We start from the raw sequence: 9,046 nt of genomic DNA, 5'->3' as shown, positions 1-9,046 counted from the left end.
GAAATTATGCTTTCTTCTACAATAGTTCGGCCTCTTTTTACTTCAGTTATAATAGCTTGCCATTACACGTGAAACTATAAAATAACGAAACCAATCAACAATCCAATGTTTCTATAATAAAAACTTTGCTTACATTAACTATGAGAAAAGTGGAGTATTCCCATAATTGTCACCGCGTCGTCGCAAAACAGAAGAAATCGTGAGAATCGGCTGGCAGGTGCGCGTAGAGAATTATAACCGTCTTTTTGTTTATTTCATATAAATCTAGCTCTACAAATGACTACAGCCCGACAATGAGCCAAGAAAAACGCACTTACAAGTAATAATATGCAATTTTGAGTGCTACGCACAAAGGGAATCAATTTGAACAATTTTATATAGTTATTGCGATGTAATTATGTTTTTTTACGAGCTGGATCGTAACTTTGAATAGTTTTGATTAAAATATTCGATTCAAAGTATGATTAATTTGAAAATTTTCAAAAAGAAATTAGTAAGTACCTAGTAATTTTAAGGAAATTTTAATTTTAATTTTAAGCCCCTAATGAAAGCTGAAAATGCTTCTTTCCTAAGGAAAATTTTTAAGCTTCTACCTTTTTCACTAAACTTACGGCACAATGACGTGTTTTTGCTACATCCAATCTAAAGCAATGTTACAGCTGAAAAAGCATGTAAAAATTACTTACATTTTACCTTGTGTATTGATGACTATAAGATAGCCCTACACATCACAGGTTCGTCGCAATGTTGTCGTTGATAGCGCAAAAAGTGGCATTCTCACGCTTGTACTCGTAATAGCCTCCTGAAGCTAGATTCCGAGTCTATTTTTAAAACTTGCCAAGAAGCTGTTATTATGTATTTTTTTAAAAAAGAATCAACGAAACTTTCTTCCTTGAAGTCATGAAGTCATGATCTTGTTCGTTCTATATCAAAGTATTCTCAAGTTACCTAGTTACTACTGTCACACCTCAAGCTTTGAAATTTCAAATACTCAATATCATTATTGCATCCATAATAGTACCAACCGCGGCAGAGAAAGACCGCCTAAAAGATGGACAGATGACATCCGGCAACAAGCTGGAATAAACTGGAAACCCATGCAAGTGGCCAGGGACAGAAGTCGGTGGAAGTTTGAAGAGGAGGCATATGTTCGAAGACAAACCTCAAAGGCTGATATAGATTTATTAGTACCTATCACCAAATATTCGAAGTCTCTACTTTACGTGTGACACACAAACCAAACGATACACGCATGGATAAATTGCCCGTTTAACAACACAAAACAAAAGAAAATCTCACTTGGCCGAGATGATGATTATCGCGAGCAATCATTCACGATACCGCAAGGATCGTGAGTCACCGTGGGAAGCTGCGCAGGTGACGCGGCGCCCGCGCACCTAAAGCCGGATCCGCATCAATAAAAAATCGCGATCGGCGTCCTGTTCGATATCACTTTTGATCCCGTGTATTTTTATGACTCATGCATTTTGGACTTTCCTTTTTGTATCAATCTTTTTACGGACAGTTTTCGAAGAATAAGCAAAATTACTTATCAATTCGGTGCTTGTTTTAATAAGGTGCGGTGCGGTGTATTTAGGGTAAAAAATCCTAAAATTCTATTGTTTTATACCTACATTCAAGACTAAAGTGATACCAGTGTGTTTAATGTAGCAATAACAGCTTACTGTCTGTCGAAATAATGACTGAAATAAATAGTGCAGCCTTCACCACCAAAAAACAAGTAGCTACTTACTTATTGTTGAAGTAAATAGGTAGGTACTTAGTTTAGTTTTAGAAACTAATTATACCAGCAGCTTATTTATTTGCAATTTATCTGAGTGGCATTGATCTAGCCAGCGTATTGTTTGCTAAATCAACTAGAGGCGTTGTGATTGTGTCGAATGACGTCAAGATTTATAGATCGTCGCTGCCAACATACACAATAACGTTTAGAATAAACCAGGCGTCAATAAAATGCACTCCGGCGCAGTCGAGGTTGCTACGCATCGCTCGATTAACTAAACGACATCGACGATCGACGACAGACGAGCAGATTCCATCTTCATTTTATTTTGAGATAATAAGTAATACGTTTTATGGTATCTCGGAAACTGATCTTTATTATGACCTACAACTATACAATGTAGAAAATAAGTGATCTTATTCAAGAATGAACAATTTAAGAATGAACTTAAAGGATTGAAAGTCCATTTTAACCAACATAAACTGTGATAAACTTAACTGGCTACGAATTTCGGTGATATCCCGGAATACCTACATCGAAGTCCATCAAATCTATGTACTCGTTATTTTAAACAGATCCAAAATAAAAAGGCGGACCACACGCGTGGTAAACGCCTGCAATCTGTTTTGTGGCCTCTATTAATACCTGAACAAACGATTTTCACGCGAGGGCGGGCGGCGGCGGCGGGCGGGCGGTGTAGGCGACTGTTGCGGTACATTTTCACGGGGATAATGGTTAAATCGTTCGAAAATCAGTGCTTAAAGTAGTTTAAATTTCTCTCATGTTTTGTTGATACCATAATGGATTTTTTATTATGTTCGTGGATTGCTTCAACGCTTAATACATGGTTACTTTTGCTGTAAAGTAAATCATGTTACTCGTATTACTTTGCTTATTGTTGGTAAAAATGGATATAAGTTGGTAATACTGCTATAAACTCACAAATAAAAACCCGACTAATTTTTTAAGAAAGTCTAAAACTTTCGAGCGATGCAGTCATAGTACGAATGTTTGTACTGAAAACACATTTGCGCCGTCTGGTGTTTGATCGGAGCGGTTAATGGAGGTGGGAAAACAACGCGCTAGGAATCGCATCAAAATGTGTTTTAACATCAAACGCGCAATTTCGTTCTATTCGTAAACGCTACATTAAAATATTTGTTTAATTATTATCTAAACATGTTTCACAGTCAATTTGACTTCTGCTTAGATATGGATGAACTAAACATTTCAAACAGGTAGGTGGTACCTATTTAATATGAAAATGATGAGTGATGTTAACTAGGCTATACTTACTTTTAGGTGTGACACACACAAAGACCTACCTATTTGTAATGATTTCTTAAATATTTGAGTTTTGGAACGATCATATTCTTTTAATAGATGATTAACTGTGTAGTGCTAGTATATCAATAGGTGCCAATCTGGTAAAGATACAGCGACCTAACAAACAAATTCTTATGACTCTACCTATTCATTATGTTGACCAAAACATCACCGCCATTTATAATATCGATTTCAAACCAATCAATCATGCGAACTTCAAGTCATCGACCCCACGTGAACATGAAGTTACTTTGTTCCAATTAGCTATTATCAGGTTATCGCCGAATATACAAGGACGCAATTTCACGGTCGGACAGAGACAAATGGAGCGGAGAGCGACCGCGGACATCCTCTTTGCCTCCGCTCGCCCATAAACTGCCGTGGGAAACTTCATTTTTTGTATCTGATTTACAATGGCTAAATTACCAAAACATTCAGGTGTCTTTACCATCATCAACACGGTTGACCACTTTGTATGTAAAAGCCAGCATTTATCATAAGTTGTTTTGTAAGAGGCGCTGATATTTTCATTTATATTAATATCCAGATCATAATTTCTCAAACGGGGAAACTTGGATACGAATATTTTATTCGGGAATTCCACTTGAATACTCGTGATAAGATGATAACAAATTACTCAAACTTAATTATTTATATGATGATTGATGATGTTTTTGATTGAATCTTTTACCAACAAACATAGGAACAATCAACTTTCCATCGTAACCCGACAGCCGGCATAACGCGTCAAATTCAAAACGCGATCAATAATAATGAAATAACGGATAACAATGCAGATTGCGCGCGCGCAGATGTCACCGACAGCTGGCGAGGTCACGGCGTCTATTGTGTCCCCAGGGCAAATGTTAGAAACAACAACCAACGATTTGGACTTATTTGGCCAAGAATGTATAAACATTTGCAATGAAAGGCGACAGTTTGGAGTTAAGCATGATTGCTGTCCCGCCCACGAAAATGACAAGACTTGAGAGGTTTGAGGTGTTTATTTAGTTACTGTTCGAGCAGCTTTAAGACAAAGAGAATTGATTAGTATGATTTGGAATTAAATTAACAGACTCTGTTGCTCTGTTTGTGATGTTGACTTGATGATAACATTTAATTTGTTGGTAGGTACTAAACATCCTGGCTGTCACTGTGTGCTAAGCACATTTGTGTTTAGCTCTAAATCTTTGTCTATTACTCATATTTATAAGGCAAAGAGAGAGAGAATACAGAAAATCACTTGTGTCCTATTTTATTATCGTAGGAATTTTAGAGATAATTAAATAAAATAAACGAAATCTAAAAATAACCCCAATCATTTAATTTAATAGAATTTCAAACTATCCATCCATGGACCTAAATTATGGATCTTAGGATGGAGTGATATTTATGGATCTGGCCAAATTCAGACGCAGATCAGCTCATCTCCTCACCGCGCTTATACTACAGGGCAGGGCTCTTTCAATTAGGCGAAAGCTGTCGTATAAATCTTTCTTCAATCAACGTATTTTAGCATCTGTCGACGCAGCCGTGGGCCATGTGTGCCTCATGAGGGGACTGCTCCAGGTGAGAGTGGCACACATATGTTGCCACGTGGGGAACCCCTCTACAGGTGCCATCAATGGCCCCTTTGTTGGCCACTCCATTCACAAATGTTTGACGTTTGGCGCGCAATTTTGGCGGGATTTACTCGGCGTACAAAAGGTTGTTTACCTTAACAACTGGTTCATCATTCGTTATTTCTGGAATGTATAGGGTTTTAAAAGTTTTAAAATGAAAGTAGCATAAAATTAACTGTCCATTGAAAGTGGATTCACTTATCAAACGCCCAGGTGGCAGAGAAGCGGTCATACCATGAATAAGGTCATTACACACCGTTTCTTTCATTAAACCTCTTAATATGCAGTCCACCCCAGTAAAAGAAATGCTTCCCATGATTAAGATTCCCCAAGGAACTGTTCCGTGGTTCCGAACAGGTGCGGATTAAGGTCGGGGAGTTCTCATTGGGATGGGTCACTGCTCACCGCGTCTTGGTTCCGCGCGATGACTGACCGTTGAGACTTTTTATTGCATATTTTTGACATTTGAATTTAATTTACATCATTTGCTGATAAAACTTTTTATTGTTTACGGGTCAAGAGTCAACCCTAGGGAGTGCATATGAATCAGTAAAAAACAAATTGAATAATACCGTATTTCGCAACTTTTTGTAGTGAAACGGCAACGTAACCATAATTTAAAGGAACCTTCAGATAATTTCATCATTACTGTGTGTTTACAGGACATGAAGACAAGCAATTAAGATTTTGATCTTCCGTTTCAAATTGCTGATTGAATCCTAACCGCACACGTGACATTAATATTTGCCAATCAGCGTCCAGCGCGCAAATGACATCCAATTATGCGCGGGCGTCGCGGTATGCGCCAATTAGGTGCGCACCTGGACGCGATTCGTGTGGTCACGCGCGTTGTGCGCTTTGATCGTAAATCCTTGCTGGATGTAAGGTCTTGCGCAAATTGAAGCGACATACAGTTTATTTTGATTATACATAGATCTGGCGGTTAACTTAGTCAGTTCCTGAGGTATGGGAGCGGCACGGGTCGGTGATTTTGTGATGGTCAAATTTCAGCGGGACTTCAGTTTTGTATGCCTGACATATTATGACGTGACACGTCATAATATGTCAATGTCAACCCTCCCATGCCAATCCCATACTTACCTCAGGCATTGACTGATTTATGCGCTAGAACTATAGTCAGCGGTATTCTCTTACAAACTTCTTTTGATAGGTTCTAAGAATAATCTCAGCCATAAAGTTGGATTCTCCTTACTCAACCATTATCGGACTTGTCCAAATAGGCATGGAAATCAGGATTCGTCATGCTTTATGAGTCAGCACCAAAGGTATAATCATAACAGTCAATTTGCTTAAAAAACATACAGAGCTCAGTTGTAATGATTTCACTGAGAGTGTAAGATATTTTGACGTTGACTCTTCTAGTTTGGGAGATATGTAGGTACCTCTTATTACCTTATTGCCGTTACTTTTAAAAACCTCATAATACTTATTTTGTTTTTGAAAGTTAGCTTTTACACGTCAATTAGTAAGAGTAGGAGTATTATTTGGTTCACGAGTAGGTATCATAACCCTTGATTTCAGTCCAACTTGATCTATTTGTCACAACACAAAGTATAGACAATATTATTTCAGTACTTTGAATAAAACAATCTTGAATGAATTATATTTTTATTCAGTTTGACGTCCGCATAGAGCCTTAATCCAGCTCCGTGTAAGTGCACTGTGCATTATTGCAGCCTCTGTGATCGATTGGGCCAGTACTGAGTGGTTTGCATTAAATTGTATATCGAGCAGATGCAGTAACACACCTACGAATGGAATGATAATTAGGTTAACCCCAAAGTAATGGTTAAATCGGTATCCTGATACGCGAATAACTACGTGTTGTTGGTTGTAAAGTGCCTTTAAAACGATTTAAGAACTATAAACGTGTAGTTTAGATCTATTAAGGTTCACCTTGTTGTTGATAAGCTATGGAGCACCTAGGTACTGAGGAATGATATAATGGTACGCAAAATAAGTAACAACCAACTTTAAATGCTCTATTTTGCTATACATGCACGCAACTTTAAACGCTAATTTTAATGAACCAACTGTATCTGCCTTCGAATTTTCAATTTAAGTTTGGAATAAATATACCTATCTATAAAATCGAAAATAATAAATTGGTTTTGCTATCTATTCGATGTAGCAGAAGTGTATAGAAAAAAAATCGTAGTTCAAAGTGTGAAGTTTACCTATACTTTGGTTATAGCTAGACCAAGACTACTTTTACAGGGAAAGATTGCTCCAAAGCTAATTATCCCGTCAAATTATAGCGCCCACGCAGAATCTATTGTTAGACGGAATTAACCGTACTTATGATATTACCGTGGACTGCAGGAAGCGCCGATTACCGCTAATGAGGAAACAGTTGCCGTGTATCCTGTGCCACTGGCGGGAACAATAGGTTTATAGGCATTCTTTGTAGCTTTTACAAATAGTCAAATGCCAAATTCAGCATTTAAATACCAATAGGTACGTCCTACCTTCCTTAGTTCGGGCGAAAAGGATTTGACAATCTTTGATAAATAAATTGTTTATCTCCAGTGATGTGAATACAAATATCTGATTGCCATACTTATCTGATTGCAAAGTGTAATAATGATAGGTAGAATGTTTGACTGAAAAAATGAATACTCAATGACGCGGTCTCCGTTAAGTTTGAGATTGAGGAGGTCTTGTAATCTTTGGAAAACATAGTCGAAACCTATGAAAACATAATTAAATGTGGCAAAAACTCATTTTATTTTTGCTAGTAGGCTTTTAAAAAATAAAACCGACTCCAAAAAACCTACACTAAAAAGCAGAATAATAATTACTAATTACCTACTTATTTATTAGGACGAATTATTAATATTTATGTAGGTATACCATGATTGATACTTCTGGAGTCGGTGCCAAGATTATGAAACATGTAAAGTTTGCCTGCACCGACTCCAAAAGTATCAATCATGGTATACCTACATAAATATTAATAATTCGTCCTAATAAATAAGTAGGTAATTAGTAATTATTATTCTGCTTTTTAGTGTAGGTTTTTTGGAGTCGGTTTTATTTTTTTTTATAAAATTTAACTTATTTCTTGCTTTTTAGTTGACTAATTATTACCTTGATGTTACCACTGAAGGTAGGCAGTACATTGAGACCATATTCTTAATGTATATTATAAAAAAGTTCATCCCCAATTTTCCACCCTTGGGGGTGAAAATTTTCTTCAAATTCGCATGAAACCACCCTTTTGATAATACCTATTCAACAAAAAAATAATCGTTCAAATTGGTTCATAATCGGCGGAGATATTGCGTATAAAAAAGTTCATCCCCAATTTTCCACCCTTGGGGGTGAAATATTTTCTTCAAATTCGCATGAAACCACCCTTTTGATAATACCTATTCAACAAAATAGTAATCGTTCTAATTGGTTTATAATCGGCGGAGATATTGCGTATAAAAAAGTTCATCCCCAATTTTCCACCCTTGGGGGTTGTTTTTTTTATTATTAAATTTAAATGGGACCACCCTTGAGATATTACCTATACGCTGAAAAAAGATTTGTTCAAATCGGTTCATAATTGGCGGAGCTATCGCGTAACAAACATAGAAAAAAAAAAAAAAAAAAAAAACATACGGGTCGAATTGAGAACCTCCTCCTTTTTTTGAAGTCGGTTGAAAAGCACTTTTACACGTCCTAGTATTAGTAGGTACTAGGACACGTAAAAGTGCTTTAAAGGGTTAGCCCTACCACTTACCCAGGAAACTATGATGTATCATTAAAATCATACCAGTTTGATAGTTCATAGTTCGTTTATTTCATAGCTATACAATGGGATCGCCACCATTGCGTCCATTACAAACAAAAAGCCCATTGTCGACGGTTGGAGAAAATCAGTTAGTCGTTTATGGCGTGGTTAGGCACCATGAATCCTGTGATTCACTTTTTGACTCTCACCACCATTCACCAGGGCGCATCGGAGCGAGACCAAGAAACATGAATCGAGCCAGTGAAGTGCGGTAAGGAGTCCTTACGACTGTAGAGTTCTGTACTTTCTCTGTTTACAGCTTAAATCGTTAGTTTGGAAGTAAGTTCAAAGTAAAAGAAGTCAAATGTTATTTGAGGTTGTTATTTTGAAATTGTCAGAGCGTGTGAAATCTTCCTGCCTTCAGCATATTTACCGACAGGATTTCAGGAAAATGATACAAGTTCTATTAGATAGTAAAAAATAATACCTACGTCCATTTCGTTCAACGGATGTTGTATGGTTATTGGTTATACATGTTGATTACTAACCACCGAATTGAGAACCTCCTCCTTTTGTTGAAGTCGGTTAAAAAGCTTGTAGGTAGTTCGTCCG

The sequence above is a fragment of the Ostrinia furnacalis genome, unplaced genomic scaffold (genome assembly GCF_004193835.3).
Source record: "Ostrinia furnacalis isolate ACB-3 unplaced genomic scaffold, ASM419383v2 OfSCF7604, whole genome shotgun sequence".
NCBI classification, from domain to species: domain Eukaryota; kingdom Metazoa; phylum Arthropoda; class Insecta; order Lepidoptera; family Crambidae; genus Ostrinia; species Ostrinia furnacalis.
Note: the sequence above shows the minus strand (reverse complement) of the source record.